General features: G+C 35.5%; 2 non-coding genes across 2 annotated transcripts; one reads left to right on the plus strand and one right to left on the minus strand.

Annotated features, from left to right (window-relative positions):
- Nucleotides 1-10,680: 10,680 nt before the first annotated feature.
- On the minus strand, nt 10,681-10,751 carry TRNAC-GCA (transfer RNA cysteine (anticodon GCA)). The gene has a single exon. It is a non-coding gene; the product is annotated as a tRNA-Cys (tRNA).
- Nucleotides 10,752-11,503: 752 nt separating this feature from the next.
- TRNAS-GCU (transfer RNA serine (anticodon GCU)) lies at nt 11,504-11,591 on the plus strand. The gene has a single exon. It is a non-coding gene; the product is annotated as a tRNA-Ser (tRNA).
- The last annotated feature ends 4,571 nt before the right edge of the window (nt 11,592-16,162 follow it).

A 16,162-nucleotide genomic window follows, 5' to 3' on the forward strand; every position in this document is an offset into this window, starting at 1 on the left:
CTAGTCCTCATCTATCTGGTATTTCATCCATTTTAGGTTCTATCAATTTTATAACAACTATCTTCAACATGCGTGGACCTGGAATGACTATGCATAGATCACCCCTATTTGTGTGGTCCGTTCTAGTGACAGCATTCCCACTTTTATTATCACTTCCGGTACTGGCAGGGGCAATTACCATGTTATTAACCGATCGAAACTTTAATACAACCTTTTCTGATCCCGCTGGAGGGGGAGACCCCATATTATACCAGCATCTCTTTCGGTTCTTCGGTCATCCAGAGGTGTATATTCCCATTCTGCCTGGATCCGGTATAGGTGCTGATCTAGCTCAAGCGAGACTCACTATATCCATGAAGACGAAAAAAGATCTCGGCAAGAGACTTGCTCTGACCTTTTCTTTCCTTTTTGATCACTCGTTCTGGCATCCGCGTTTTGACTACTATTTCCACTTCTCGCAAGCAGCAACCATCTATATAGCAAGAGAGATCCCTTGTCTTTGTCGCCTACCTATGTATAGAATAGCACGATAGAGGCCCTAATCTATAGCAAGAGTCTAACCGCCTGCATTGATGGACTGAAGCAGGAATGAGAATAACCTAGTCTCCTTATGATTATGAAGTAAAGCAATGGAAGAGAGGAAACAGGCATAACCGGGAACCATCTACGGCTTGAACACTCCTTCTTGCCTTTCAATCTTGACCTACGCTTGGAGGGAATAGTGGCTTTCTTGTAGTAAATGAATCAGAACATATAGGTAGCAACTATCTCGAAATGGATAAGTAAGCTCCCCCATTTTTTCATAAGTATGGGTGAAAGGCCCGCTTACACCTACGACTTTCTCTGATGAGAAAGAGGTAGTGATTCTAGGACTAGAGGGAAGTTCAAGTCGACCAATGTGATAGGCGAAGAACTAACTTCTCTGGTGTCCGTCGAAGGATTCGTAGGGGATGACCTGTAATGAATCTGGCTGTTCGGGTTAAAGGGAAGGGCCTCGTCGAAATCATCGGCTTGCTGCCCAACGCCACGGCCGTGGCCCTATTATTTAAGAATATTTACGGATGTATAAGGCCAGCATAGGCTGAGTCTAATTCACCATCCCGGGTAGGGCCATTTTTTATTAACATAATGACACCGAGCCCTTATTGCAGCCCATGCTACTGAATCAGCTTCTTTATTTTTAGTGCCAACAATTAAGAATTGTTTTCCCCTACTTGCTGCATCAAAAACCAAATCACAAGCTTCTGATAAAAAACGAGCAGTTCTAGTAAGATTTGTAATATGAATACCTTTACGTTTTGCAGAGATATAAGGTGCCATTTTAGGATTCCATTTCCTAGTACCATGGCCAAAATGAACGCCTGCTTCCATCATCTCTTCTAAATTGATGTTCCAATATCTTCTTATCATTTCTCCCCACACGGCCTCTCCCTTTTGAAAAAAAGCGAAGAGGTACACTAAAATAAAAATTTGTTCCGATGGAACCTTCTCTTCTACCGCAGATTGGCGTCGATACACAGCCCAAGCCATTATTCTTTTCTATTTGTTATTTTTTTGATTACTATTACCAAATCAAATGACTGCACCTAAAAACCAACAGATCCTTTTAAAAGATAAAAGAAAGGGGTGAATCTGCTCTTAGGTATCATTAAACCCTAAAAATAATAAAAAAATGATTTTTCTTGTGTATCATGGAAATTCTTTGAAGAAAGGCAAGAATCAAATAATTTTCTATGGTAGAACAAAATATCTTTCATTTCCCCCTCTACTAGATTCTTTTTTTTTGAGTTCAAAAGCAATGTTGTTAGGAATGTTGTTAGGTTCGCTTGAAGGTGTTTTGAAGCCGCTACCAACAGGTATCATCCCCCATAACAACGTTTTCTTTCAGGCCTTTCAACCAATCGATACGCACCAGTAGAGCTGCTTTTGCTAAAACCCACGCGGTTTCTTGAAAACTCGCTTCGGATATGAAACTTTGAGTATTCATAGATGCTCTTGTTATTCCCAATAAGACGGCTTGGTAACAGATCGCTTCTTCCAAAGCGCGCCCCATTCGTTCCGCTCGCAACAATCCAATTAGTTCTCCATGCGAAAAAACATTAGACATTTCATCTTCTGAAACCAACACTTTTGATGTTATTTGACGTACAATAATTTATATATGCCTATTATGTATCTGCACCCCTGGGATCGATAAACCTTTTGGACCTTATTAACCAAAGAGATACGACTTTGCACTATAGTTAGCTCAGCACCAATAAAGAATGCCCAAGGAATTCCAAGAATTCTTGTTATACATTTATTCCAACCCTCAATCCTCTTTTCGAGATTCATCGATATTGAATCAATCGAACGCACTTCTAAAACCTGTTCCACTTTTGGAAGACCTTGCGTTATATCACCGGATCTTGATTTTTCATATATAAATGTGACTAATGTATCTCCTTCATAAAGGATTTCCCCATAATGTCCGTGAACAATTGCTCCTAGAGTGGCCAAATAAGGCTTAGCTGATCGTATTACCACAGAGTCAACTTGAATAATTAGAACTTGACCTGATTTTAAATGCGGTCCTTTTTTTGCTATACATACATTTTGACAAAGAAACTGCCCAAGATTAACGATTGTATATGTCTCTTCACAATAATTGTAATGGAGAAAATACCAATTCAAATTGAATGGATTTAAAATGATGTTACTACATGAATAGGGATTATAAATTTGACCATTTTCATCCAATAAATAATATTGAAGTATTTGAAAAATATTTTTTAAATTGTCCAGTTGCAAATAGTTAGTTACCAAGATCTGATTATGGGTTATTAAATAGGAAAATAAATCGAAATGATAAATTGGAAAGCCTGTTCCTAAGGGGCCTAAAGAATTCCTAATTGGAATTAGGGGGTCCTTTTTGATTGATTCATTTATCACATGGGGAGATTTTACGTCGTTGAATGGGCCTATTCGAGAACAATTGGATGATGACAAAATGATCAAAGATTGAGATTCCTTATTTTGATTCAACAATGTATGAATAGTTCCTTGATTTGGATTAAGGGATTCTTGAATCCTTGCTTTTTTATAGGAATAAATGGAAGAAAACGGATTAACATTAGCGCGATCTGATCCATTCTCAGAAATCAATCCTGAACCCGGCAGATCGTTCCTTTTTCGGGTATATGAAATAGGTGACTTCGCTAAGTCGATTCTTAGAAAATCTCTAATCAAACCATTTGTCCTTATTTCAACAAAAGAAGCACAGGCCTTTTCGATCTTTTTGTCTTGGTCCCAATTCAACATTAAACAAGTCCGAACTAATTGAATACTTTTGTCCCAAATTTCCAGAATTGGGTCGTAATAAAGGATATAATTGACAACCCGAAGTTGTAGATTATCACTTTCCTGCAAGAGATCCACCGGGAAAAGTCTTCCTAAATTTATACCATCCGTTTTTTTATATGGGACTACAGGTTGAACCAAAACAAAACACTTTTTTTCTATTTTATAACTTTTTTTCTATTTTATAATAGTTCTTAATTATTCAATTTGAAAAATTCCATTTTCATGGATATGGATTGATGTAGATGTAGTTATTGGCCAAATCTCTCGAAGGAGTAATTTGAATCTATATATTTTCAAATCATCAATTTTCAAATCATCAATATAGACTATAGAAAAGAAATATATTTTTCATATTAATATAAATTACTCGCCTCCTAATCCTAATCAATATAATTATGAATATAATTGTAGTTATTCACCAAACAAAAACCTTCATTCTTTTAGATCAAAATGAGTTCTTAAGTTTTTATTTCAGGCAAATTTAAAATTGTTCGAATGGTGTAATCGTCAATTATTGACATTGGTAACCGACCCAAAGCAATTTGATTATAATTCAATTCGTGACGATCATAAGTAGAAAGTTCATACTCTTCAGTCATTGATAAACAATTTGTTGGACAATACTCAACGCAATTACCACAAAAAATACATATTCCGAAATCAATACTGTAATTAAGTAATCTTTTCTTTCTAATATCAGTTTCCAATTTCCAATCAACAACGGGCAGATCTATAGGACATACACGAACACATACTTCACAAGCAATGCATTTATCAAATTCAAAGTGGATTCGGCCACGGAAACGCTCGGATGTGATGTTGTAAATAAAAAGGAAAGACTTGCTCTGACCTACCACGCGATAGGTCAGCGAAGCGTGAGCGTGCGCGGAGAAGGAAAGGCCAAAGACTTCGGCCTAACGGGAATGAGCAAGGACGAAATGACAAGATGAGGTGCCCTGGGCACCCCCTTTAGAAAGAAGGGTCGAAGTTTTTTTGCCTGTAGCTTTACCCGTCCCCCTTCTGAATATGGTAAAGTAGCTCCTGGGTGGGGAACGACCCCTTTGATGGGCGTCGCAATGGCTCTATTTGCGGTATTTCTATCTATTATTTTAGAGATTTATAATTCTTCCGTTTTATTGGATGGAATTTCAATGAATTAGATCTATAAGAACCCCCAAGTCCTAGCTTTTAAATAAAAAATGAATCCTTTAGAGCTCGGATTTCTAGCTAATTTGATTTTGGTAGTTTGATCATGGAATTTCTTTGTTTCTGTATTTCTGGAATATGAGTGTGTGACTTGTTATAATTGATCCTATTGATAGTACAGAGAATGGGTCTGTCATCTTGATAGAGATGGTTCTCCTTCGTCGGATATTTATTCTAGTATCTGGAACACGGAATATATGAAATAGATTAAGAAATATTTAAACTATGATTCATACTTAATATTCAAACCTCGCGGCCAGACTCCAAAAAATTTCCAAGAATTATAATTTAGAAATATAAATCGAAATTTTTTCTTCTTTCAAATTTCAAAAGCCTTTTTATACTTATTTTGACGCAAAGATAAATCTTTCTTCGGATTTTTGGTTATTATCTATTCGTGGAATAAGAGATGATCCGATGGTTCTTACTCAGGGAATCTTTGGGCTTAACTTAGTATTTTTATTGAATCATCGTGGTTCTAGTATGAATCTGAGGTTTGAATCGATTCATAGGGTCTTAACAAGAGAATTCCAATAAATAATAAATAAAACAAATATAATAAAAATGATAGACAAAAACAAATCAAATAAAAAAAAATAGGGAAGAGATAATTCAAGAGGCCCGTAAGGATCAAGATAAAGACAACTGAGCCAACTTGATATTTTGGTATTATCGCCACAAAGAAGAAGAAGAACTTTCAGATTTTTTTTATTCTTATCTTCATAGCAGATTGAATCGGAAAGTAAGAAGTTTCAAACTTTCTATTAAATATTCGTTCCAACCAGTATTTGGGTGTTTTTGCTTGAGCTGTACGAGATGAAAGTCTCATATACAATTCTCGGAGGGGGGATCGCACCTATCTCAATAAAGTTTATGATTGGTTTGAAGAGCGTCTCGAGATTCAGGCGATTGCGGATGATATAACTAGTAAATATGTTCCTCCTCATGTAAACATATTTTATTGTCTAGGGGGGTTACGCTTACTTGTTTTTTAGTACAAGTGGCTACAGGATTTGCTATGACCTTTTACTACTGTCCGACCGTTACTGATGCTTTTGCTTCTGTTCAATACATAATGACTGAATCTAATTTTGGTTGGTTAATCCGATCAGTTCATCGATGGTCGGCAAGTATGATGGTCCTAATGATGATCCTACATGTATTTCGTGTATATCTCACCGGTGGATTTAAAAAACCACGTGAATTAACTTGGGTTACAGGTGTGGTTCTGGCTGTATTGACTGCATCTTTTGGTGTAACTGGTTATTCTTTACCTTGGGACCAAATTGGTTATTGGGCCGTGAAAATTGTAACTGGTGTACCTGACGCTATCCCTGTAATAGGATCACCTTTGGTAGAATTATTGCGCGGAAGTGCTAGTGTGGGACAGTCCACTTTGACTCGTTTTTATAGTTTACATACTTTTGTATTGCCACTTCTTACTGCCGTATTTATGTTAATGCACTTCTCAATGATACGTAAACAAGGTATTTCTGGTCCTTTATAGATACATAGAAGATATAGCATAGATATTTTGAATTCATCATTTATCACTTGGGGTGACTCGTAATTCACTTCTGACCCCGTGTTCGATAGCCCGACCGTAGTGATGTTAGTTGTGGTTACATCTATAAGTAGCTTGGTCCATCTTTATTCCATTTCATATATGTCTGAGGATCCGCATAGCCCTCGATTTATGTGTTATTTATCCATTCCTACTTTTTTTATGCCAATGTTGGTGACTGGAGATAACTCTCTTCAATATTCCTGGGATGGGAGGGAGTAGGTCTTGCTTCATATTTGTTAATTCATTTCTGGTTTACACGACTTCAGGCAGATAAAGCAGCTATAAAAGCTATGCTTGTCAATCGAGTAGGTGATTTTGGATTAGCTCCTGGGATTTCGGGTTGTTTTACTCTCTTTCAAACAGTAGACTTTTCCACCATTTTTGCTTGTGCTAGTGTCCCCAAAAATTCTTGGATTTCTCGCAATATGAGATTGAATGCCATAACTCTTATTTGTATTTTACTTCTTATTGGTGCTGCTGGGAAATCTGCACAGATAGGATCGCATACTTGGTCACCCGATGCTATGGAGGGTCCCACTCTAGTATCCGCTTTGATTCATGCAGCTACTATGGTAACATCTGGCGTTTTGAAATGGATTGGAAGCACGGAGGTTCCTTCGCAATGGGACAACTCACCCAACCATGATGCATGATAGAAGAGATCGAGCACAAAATGGAGTTTCCCTCTTGGGTGAGGCTCACGTCCGGAAAGAATCTTTTTCACGACTTTATCTCCTATGTTGACCTTTCTCTATATTACCTTATTTTGGAATTCACTTGAAAGCCCCTTTTCTGGTAGACCTGGGCATGTTCCATGGCGCGAAGTCTCTTCTCATCTAATAGCTCTCATTTTGGGGATATATAAAAAATATGCTCACTATCATCCGCATCCAAATCTTTTTCAAGCTGGCCCTGATGTTTCAGGGAATGGCGGAATCCGTCTCTAGCAAGTACGCAACTGGCCTTAAATTGTATCGAGCTACCGGCCCTTCTCATAAGATGTTGTAAGCTACAGGCCTTTTTCGACGAAGCTTAAATTAAAGCAGACCTCAGGAGCTAAGAAGGGGGCCAACAAGCCCCTTTGAAGCTAATGCCTTAGAAGCTACAGGACATAGAAGCAGGCCAACAAGTGGATTGAATCTTTTCCAGTCTAGAGACTGGCGGATTACCTTCGAAACAAAGGATTGAAAAATTCCTTCTGCTTTGGACAAGATAAGTGGACAGATGAGTTGAATAATACAGGGACTGATAAGCTAAGCGAGGTTCCCCTTTGAGATCTCCCAACCTAAACTTTATTCAGAGGTGGGTCTTTCAATCGCCTACTCTTTCGAGGAAGGGTGCACTACAAGAGAATAGGTACTAAAGAGATTCAATAGGGGATTTCGCCGATATTGAGTCGACTATAAACTATTAATCTTGCTTGGAACCGTCGTTGTGTATGGGAAAGAGGGCTTCTACCTATGCTTGGTTGGGAAAAGGGTGAATGGTCCCAAAAGGGACGGGAAAAAGCCACTAGAAAGGTCATCCACCAAGTATCAAAGGCGCTGGGTAGTCCACTTTATCCGTGACTCTGAGTACAAGATTTCCGGGATCAAGAAACTAGCAAACAAATATGCTCGGCTGGATTCTTTTCTCGTATGCCCGGAAAATCCATTTCGGTACAACTCCGCTTGCTGCAAAGCCTTTCTTTCTCATCCAAACACTCCAGATCTGCACTTCCCTTTACTCCATAGGGCCGAAGCCTTATTCAGTTAAGAATTAGAAGGGCTTTTTTTATAGAGAGAGAGTCAGGGGCAATCCATATTGCTTACCACAGCTCTATTCCCGACTTAAAGTCCTTTATGGATTTCAAGTCGGAGAGCTGTGACTTATTCGGCGCTATATCACAATTCATTCATTCTCGGGCATAGCTGTTCACGAAACGTGGCATGGGACAACCGTTGACAAGTAATCCTAATGTGGGCGGATTTGGTCAGGGAGATGCAGAAATAGTACTGCAAGATCCATTACGTGTACAAGGCCTTTTGTTCTTCTTCGCATCTGTTATTTTGGCACAAATATTTTTGGTTCTTAAAAAGAAGCAGTTCGAGAAGGTTCAATTGTCCGAAATGAATTTCTAAACTCGCGCATTTATCGACATCAAGTTTTTAAAAAGAACCAAATTCTTTTTAGTAATTATGATATAAAAAAAGAAATTATAAAAGCCCTTTTTATACTATTTTTCTACGAGATGCCGGTAATTCCTTGTACCATATTCCTAGCCATAGTATGTAGATTGTGAAGAAGACTGTTTGACTTGACCCCTCTTTCTTTTTTTGTTTGTTTTTTTTTTTTCAAAAAACCGGGGTGATGTTATTATGTTGCTATTGTGAGATTGAAATGTCATAAAATGCATTTGATTCTAATACAATTTACTTTGGCTAGATCCTATCCAAAAGGAAACGCGAAATAGAACGGATAAATGAAGGGAACAAATATTTCTAGGAGGGGTTATTCGTCTTACTAGTCTTCGACACAAGAAAAGGATTTTTCACACCCTTTTCTTGTGTCGAAATAATAATGATTCTTTATCTTTATACTGTTCGTCAAACATTCCTAGTTTTTTTTTCGATATTTTAGAGACGTATCAGAACGTTTTTTAGAGTTATTACGTATTTTTTTCTTATTATTATATTATCTTATCATAATAAATAATTACGTATACATAATTACGATAAGTATAAAATACTATAAAAGTGGTGGACAAACAAAAGAGGAGGGGAAAATTAATTGAGTAAATAGAACTTATTCAATGAACTTATAAAAAAATCTTCTAATTATTAAGAACTCAACGGGACCTTCTCCCTCAAATCAGACAAACAAAGAAGGGAATCCGTTGAGTTCTTACGCTTTCATGTATACAACTCAATTCATCCTATTACTACAGGGATGAACCCAACCCAGAATATGAACCATAAAAGAAAACGCCTACTAAACCGATCACAAGAATACCAGCTACAGTACCTATTATCCAAAGAGGAATTCTTCCAGTGGTTCAAACCGCACTCAAAGGTAGGGCATTTCCCATTTTTATAGGAACTTCTGTACTAGAAACAATGGTATCTCCAATTATAGCCCCCCTGGGATGTAAAATATATCTCTTCTCACCATCCCTATAGTGTATCAGACAAATGTATGTATTTCGATTCGGGTCGTATTCTATGGTTACGATTCTACCATATATGTCTTTTTCATTCCGTCGAAAATCTATTTTACGGTATAGACACTTATGACCTCCCCCTCTATGCCCTGCAGTAATGATTCCTCTGGCATTACGACCTTTACCACAATGATGCTGTCCATAGATCAAATTATTTCGTGGATTGGATTTCACTTGACTGTCTACGGTTCCATTGCGTGTGCTCGGGGTAGAAGTTTTGTATAAATGTATCGCCATGCTATTAAGTATTTTGATTTAAGTTCTTTTCTTTCTAAGAGGTGGAATAGAATAACCCGGTTGAAGTGTAATGATCATACGTCTGTAATGCATTGTCAAGGGGGAACGCCATACCTACTTAGAAGAACCACTGTTCGCTGACTTTCTAAGGTCTAACCTTTCGCCCCCTACTGAAAAGGGGCACTTAGCTTTGTACCACTGCTAGACTACTTAAGATTTCAAAGCAAACATACTTAGTTGACTGACCCCATATTTACAACAGCTGTTTACTATAGGGACAACGCCAAGTGGAGGAGCCTCAGACTGAACGAGACTTACTATATCCATGTGAATTATGTCCCTTATCTCTATGATAGAATTATTCCATTATTGCTCACTAATAATAGTAGAATAAATGGTCCAGAGTCTATTGATGAACCAATCAAAAAATCCATTTCAAAAATTTCTATATGATTTATAATCGGGAAAGACTAAACACAAGTAAAATAAAAAATCAAAACTACAAAGGAATGTTACTAATGGAACATCTAGTAATAAAATAAGAGGGCACATTCCTTTTTTTCTTGCCCTTCAAAGTAAAAATAAATCAATTGCTATCTATTACAAACTTTTTCCTATTTGATCTAATCCGTACCCTTTCCCGATTGTCTCTCTGAAGAAGTTGGGAGATAGTATATTATACTTTTGACGAGAGGTTAAAAAAAGAATCATTTTTTTCATGTTTTTTTCTATAAATTATCCATCTCAATCTAATAGTGATTGAATGCCTGAACACTCAGAGATTCTCGCGAGCCTATATATGTAGATTACACAGTATAGAAATAGAAAGAACTTCCCCAACCAGTAGTTAAATTATCTCCAATCAAGACCCAATAAGTAGACATTACATTAGTAGTAGAAAGGAATCGGGAAGTCTTGCTTCGACCATTAAAATCAAACATTAAAATCAAATCTTTCTTTTCATTTTGGATTCAAAGATTTCCGATTTCCAGTCTTTTACAAAATCCCCAGAACGGATGTTTAGAATCAACCAAGTATTAACAGTCCCCTTATTCTGTTCTCGCTGGGTAAAATTAGGTTGAGTTATATCAGCAGAACAGAATAAGAGATTCCGATTCGTTTGCTGATGAGGCGGCACCCGGATTTGAACTGGGGAAAAAGGATTTGCAGTCCCCCGCCTTACCACTCGGCCATGCTGCCAAAACGATACACAATAGGAGAAATTTTTACCTTTTTTGTTGGATTACTCAATTTTAGTTTATTGTACTTGCATCCCCTTTTGAATCCTTTTTCTAACTAAACTTATCAAAATTAGAAAAAAACCCTTTTCCCCTTTTGATTGTCCCTTCGATTGATTGTATAGTATCTCAAAACACACAATGCCAAAAAGCTTCCCCTCACTTTTCTATTGAAAAATCAAATGTATATTTTCACTCAAAAAAACCAAAATTTATGACAAACAGGATATTCGTTGACTGAGAATTCGTCATTGATTCTTGGATTTGAATCTAAATTTTGGTTTGCCAAACGACATAAGAAAATACAAATTGATACATACTTGATTTATCCTTTTCTTGATTTATTCTTTTGAATCAAAAATCCTTCTCAATTTCCATTATAACAAAAATGATAAGTATATGTAAACCCCATAACGGAAATTGTTACACGGGTACTAAATTGGCTATTTAGAGTATGTTGCCTATAAATAAAAAAATGAAGGGAATTTTTTGTAACAAAAAAAGGCCCGGCTGGGTATTGACCGGGCAGGCCAAAAAGGCACTTCGAATAAAATAAAAGCAAGAAGGTCTTCTTTTTTTATCTTTCTATTTTGATCTTTCGAGCATCTAAATGGAATTGCTAATTCTATAATAACGATAAAGAATGTGAAAGAAATACTTAATTTAATCCTTACTTGATGTGTAATGTAACATAGTAATTATCTTTTTCAATTGGGAGAGATGGCTGAGTGGACGAAAGCGGCGGATTGCTAATCCGTTGTACGAGTTATTCGTACCGAGGGTTCGAATCCCTCTCTTTCCGTTGATGACTTTCTATTTTTAAGTGTGTGGAATAGCTAAAAGAAAATAAAAATATGAAGAAAATTGTAAAATAAAGCAAGAAAAACAATTTATTCTTCACGTCCAGGATTACGTCCTGGATCATTGGATAGGAATCCAAAGATGAAGAGAGAAACAAAGAATATTACTACTGTGTAAACGAAAAGTTTGAGAGTAAGCATTTCACAACCTCCAAGATCATTTTTTGAAAAAGAAAAACGAGAGAAAAGAAAAGATAATAGATCCTCCATTTTTATATCACGTATCTTATTTTGACACCAAGAAATGAATTCTAAAATAGAAAAGAATGTTCAGAAATTCAAATGAAGTTGTGAAGTTGAAATTTTTCAAAAGAGTCTTTGATTACCAGAAATCACTTTCATACCTCCAATTAGATGTTGTAAGCGACCCTAAGCTAATAAGGTATTTTGCCGGAAAGGAAAAAGGAATAAAATAGGGAAATGGAGCGAGCCGGATTTCTCACGGCTATTCGATCATTTCAATGTTTGAATTGAAGGTTCATACTGTCAGACTTATTTGATCTTATCAAATGTTATCATTTTTCTCGAATAAATCATGAATTCTATAAGATACTATTAAAGATCTTATCGAAAACTTACAGCAGCTTGCCAAACAAAGGCTAAAAGAAAAAAGAACAGGGTATTACTGGCATAACATCTACGATTGGATTCAAAAAATCATAGGCTTCGGGCAATTTGGCGAAGAAAAGACTACTCGGATAAAGGGCAGAATTAAGACAGATCAAACTAAAGATATTAAGCATAACAGACATTTTTTTCGTCGAGATAATTGCATTTTGATTGAGTTATTGATATAAGGAAAAATGAAGAAAGTAAGGTAGACAAAAAAATCCTTCTTTTTCCACTCAATCAAAAATCCTCCAATTCTCAAAGGAGACTAGAAGAAATCATACTTTCATACAATATCTTAATTGAATTATATGTAATGATCAATAAATTAAGTTGAATTCTAGATATACACATGTCAAAATCCTAGCAACGAATCTATAATAAATTCTATAAAGAAGAAAGGTTTTCTATAGATAGTTGGACTGGAATTGACGAACACTTAATACCAATATTAATCTTTATTAGTATTAGTGTCCAATAAAAATAGAAATGGGGCGTAGCCAAGCGGTAAGGCAACGGGTTTTGGTCCCGCTATTCGGAGGTTCGAATCCTTCCGTCCCAGAGCATATCCCCAGTACCCGAATACTTCTTTTTTGTTCAACAAGGTTCTGTTTCACGGTCTAATATTGGATAGAATAGTATTCCTCTTTCTTTTTTTTATTTTGAATGATTCTTTTCGGAATCATATCTGAATTTTTCACAAACTGAACTAAATCGAGTTCAAATGACATTCAAAAGTAACTAAACCCTTTTGATAAAGATAAGATGAGATGTAGAAAGATTACTTAACCTCAGGTTCAAATATGAAAATACATATAAAAGAGGAAGTGCTTAACCTATAGGTATGTATTGTTATCAGGTATGTATTGTTATCCTATTTCAGTGACAAAAAGTCTTTCTATTTTTGTGAAAAAGGGTTTTCATACTTACTTAAAAAATGAAAATTTAAATATTTAACAATTATATTTATTTTCATTTTAAATATTTAACAATTATATTTATTTTCATTGTTCGATCTATTTAGATTATTTGCTTTACATCATTGAGAATTCCATTCGAAAAGAAAAAATGATCTTTATTATGATAATCAAATGGAGTCTTTACTGTAAAACTTGGCTCAAATCATGATATAGAAGTAAGAAACTTTTTCAAGTATAAAGATTTGTAATGATTCTTTATGGATTGAATCTTTGGGAAGTTTTGGGAAGTTGGAATTAGTAAGTCTATCTTGTTGAGTCACTTGAAGAGACAGAGTCAAATAGAATTTATTTATTTAGAATTTCTTTATTCGTGTGATTTCTGTTAGTTATGTTATTTCTCTATTTAGATTTCTGGATATTTCTGTTAGACATTTTTTGAGATAGAGATTTATATCAAAATGTTCCATTCATACAAAAAAGCCGGGGTCTTGCTAATATTTATTCATAAAAATATTGATTATCTATGTAGCTGTAGCTAAGAAAAAAGAGAAATAACTATGTCTCTGTACCGACTGAACCAATGACAAAACTTTCCAAAGGTTCAAATGTGTTCTACGCTGTTGAAAGCTAGATCCACATGAGGTGTGTAATGCATAGCTAAAAAAACGCCAGTCACTATCTGAATGACTAAACAAATACCAGCTAACGGACCGAACCCCCACCAATAACTAAGATTGCTCGGGGTTGGATAATCTATCAAATGCTGATTCAGTGTGGAGAAGATAGGTTGTTTAAGAATCGAGAATCTTTGGTTCCTTATAGTCACTTATTTTTCTTTTTATTTTTTAGAAAGAGAACTTGGGTTCCCTCACCTTTTAGCGTTCTGGGGCCTTTAGAAAAAAAAGAAAAAAGAAAAAAAAACAAAAGATCTCAAAATCTTTAAAGTACCCTTAGCGTAGGCCAAAAGAAAGTCAATATGAGATTTGCGTTTTTCCAACGAAACAGTGAAAGATGTTGTTTTATCCTTATCCATGGATGGAGGGAGTGGATGGGGTCGCATCCGCGTATACGCCGAATTGCCTACATATCTTCTTCAAAAGAATCAGATATGTAGGCAATTCGGCGTATACGCGGATGCGACCCGGCCGAATCCAACATGCATATATTTTACATACTTATATAGATATAGAAATACTTATATAGATATAGAAAATTTCAAATAAAAACTCGAAGACTAAACAACTCAAATCTTTCTATTTTTGTATTGGATCCACAATGAATCCTATGGATCCTTAGGATTGGGATATTCTTTTAGATCCTGTAGTTTCCCTGGATCGAGACAGGTATCACAACTCTTTCTACCCATCCTGCATATTGTCCTTTTTGTTCCGTATTCGTATTGTCATAGAAACTTAACTTATTATTAGTTATTAGATGAGATTTTACGAAAAAATTGTTCGTAGGTTTGTGGAGAGAACAAATCCTTTTTTCAATACTCACACTTCTTATTAGTTAATAATTCTAGTGATTGTATTTATATGCTTATTCCTGATAGGAAATACAATATTCAAAATTCAAATAAATGATTTTTCGTCGAATGACTATTCATCTATTGTATTTTCATGCAAATATGGAGCAATAAAACTATATGAAAAGATGTTGGTTCAATTCGATCTTATTTAAGAAGGAGTTCGAACACAGATGTAGGCTAAGTAAATCAACGGGCAGTCTTGGTCCTACTGAAATTGAAAATGCCAACGAAAGTCAAGATCCGAATATAAATGATACGGATAAAAACATTCAGAGTTGGAGTGGTCATGACAATTACAGTAATGTTGATCTTTCTTTTGGCGTCAAGGACATTCGGAATTTCATCTCTGATGATACTTTTTTAGTTAAAGAGAATAATGGGGACATTTATTCTATATATTTTGATATTGAAAATCAAATTTTTGAGATTGACAATGATCCTTCTTTTTGTAGTGAACTAGCAAGTTCTTTTTATCGGAATTCTAGTTATCTGAATAATGGATCTAAGAGTAAGAATACCGACAATGATCCTTCCATGAATGATCCTTCCATGAATGATACTCAGTATACTTGGAATAATCACATGAATAGTTGCATTGACAGTTATCTTCAGTCTCAAATCTGTATTGATAGTTACACTGTAAGTGGTAGTGACAATTCCAGTCACAATTACATTTCTAGTTCCATTTGTGGTGAAAGTGGAAATAGTAGTCAAAACGCGGATGCCAGAACGAGTGATCCCTTGTCTACGAATGGTACGTTTAAAAAAAGTGGAATAGAGTACTATTACTCTATTTGACAAAAGAGGTTCGTAGACAGGATTCGATCCGGGGCAAGTGTTCGGATCTATTATGACATAGCCAGGAGGCGCTCAACGGACCTTTTGGATCTTATAAAAGCCTTTCTTTATATTGCTTTATATTGATACAAAAACTCTTTTTTTTTGCAACCTAGTCTATTTCAGATATCAATTAAAAGTTCTTAGCTGGAGCTGCTTCATGTTTTTTAGATAGAGTACATGTTTTTTAAATTTAAATTAATAGTACTCTATTCCAAATCACGCGAGCAGACATTAGCTATTACTAAGAAATTTTGATATATTCACAGTGATTCGAAGCCTTTTTGATTAGTTTTAATAGTCTTTTTTTATAGAAAAAAAGAACGACAAGAAAAAATATATTTTGTAAGCTATCCATGTATCCTTTAGTCCTACAAAATACCATACGAAATAGAACGCTTAGAAGGGATATAAAGAAATTCTTTGATGGATTCTTCCCAATGGAACGATCTATTTTATTTGACTGATGGGGCCAACAAAAAATGAATTATAACAAATAAAAAAATATCTAAAACAATCTAAATCATAACTAAAATCAAGAAAAGGTCTGATCTTCTATTCGAAATGTCTAGTGATCTTCAACCAATTATGAACTTCAATATAATTACCAGGAGTA

The sequence above is a fragment of the Bidens hawaiensis genome, unplaced genomic scaffold, assembly GCF_021521415.1.
Source record: "Bidens hawaiensis isolate Kalapana, Puna unplaced genomic scaffold, B.hawaiensis_p1.1 tig00001143_1, whole genome shotgun sequence".
Classification (NCBI taxonomy): Eukaryota; Viridiplantae; Streptophyta; class Magnoliopsida; order Asterales; family Asteraceae; genus Bidens; species Bidens hawaiensis.